The following is a 1,283-nucleotide window of genomic DNA, read 5'->3' on the forward strand; positions in this document are numbered from 1 at the left end:
CTTTTAAATCATCATCCATGTTGCATGATAACCCCTCAAGGGGATCCACATCCATAGGCCTTTGCACTTCATTGATTCTCTTGCTTGCTTATTGCTTGTTCTCTAATTTGCTAGCAAATCTTGTGTTTAGTTTTATTTGTATTTAGTAGAGTAAATCCATCACTTAAGATCTTAGGCTAGATAATAGCTCGAGAAGGAGTAATAGGAGATCCTTAGCCCCTGTGAATACGATCCTCGTGTCTTTGCACGAGGTATTACTTGGCGATCCCGCACACTTGCGGGGAAGCGATCAAGTTTTTTTGGCGCCGCTGTCGGGGACATTAAGGAATTCTAGGAAACTTTTAGATTATTACTCTAGCCATTTCATTCTTTACTCATTTGTTGTTTTTCTTTTCCCTTGATCTTAACTCTCTATCATTTTTTTTCTTGGTTGTGCAAGGTACTGTGCATGACACGCTCGAATCCGTCGCCTTTTGATTACACCGGATAGTGAAATTGAAAGAACTTTTGCATCGGAGATTGAGAGAAGTTGGTGAAGGGTCGGGTACATAGTAACATCGAAATTGAGGATAGAGTGTCTACAATCATGGCCAAGAACGACGTACTTTTATCCGAATATGAGAGACCCCAATTCACGGGTGATGAGTTCGAGTGTTCAAGCACCGCCATGGCATCCAACAACTTTGAAATTAAAGCAAGTACAATCGGCATGATCCAAAAATTCAGTCCAATTCAATGGTCTTGCCCATGAGGATGTGCATGACCACCTTTCCCGTTCCTCCAAATTTGCTCTACATTCAAGATCAATGGGGTGTCGGACGATGCTATCCGCTTGAGACTATTTCCATTCAGCTTTGAGAGATGGAGCTTATCGTTGGCTTACCCTCATTGTCTCCGGGATCTATTAAAAACATGGAAGGACATGGTGGAGAAGTTCCTTGAAGATATTTTTCCGCCAAGCAAAGCGGCTAAGTTGAGGCAAGAAATTTCAGCCTTTAAACAAGGGGAGTCCGAAAACATTGTTTGAAGCTTATGAGAGATTCAAGGATCTCCTTAGAAGGTGCCCCCACCATGGTTTTGCTTCATGGATGCGAGTACAAATCATTTACAATGGGCTAAATTATGCTACTCGCCAACTCATTGATGCTACGGCGGGCGGTTCCCTTTAGCAACAAGTACCCCGATGAGGCCGAGCAATTACTTGAGTCAATGGCAAGCAATGAATCACATTGGGCCTCAAGGGGATCTTCACAAAAAGACCGCTGGGCTTTATGAAGTAAGTA

The 1,283-nt window shown here is 42.9% G+C and overlaps 1 non-coding gene across 1 annotated transcript; it reads right to left on the minus strand.

Annotated features, from left to right (window-relative positions):
- Window positions 1-970: 970 nt before the first annotated feature.
- LOC120271323 lies at window positions 971-1,078 on the minus strand. The gene has a single exon (XR_005539937.1). It is a non-coding gene; the product is annotated as a small nucleolar RNA R71 (small nucleolar RNA).
- Between the last annotated feature and the right edge of the window lie 205 nt (window positions 1,079-1,283).

This window comes from Dioscorea cayenensis, chromosome 10 (genome assembly GCF_009730915.1).
Source record: "Dioscorea cayenensis subsp. rotundata cultivar TDr96_F1 chromosome 10, TDr96_F1_v2_PseudoChromosome.rev07_lg8_w22 25.fasta, whole genome shotgun sequence".
Classification (NCBI taxonomy): domain Eukaryota; kingdom Viridiplantae; phylum Streptophyta; class Magnoliopsida; order Dioscoreales; family Dioscoreaceae; genus Dioscorea; species Dioscorea cayenensis.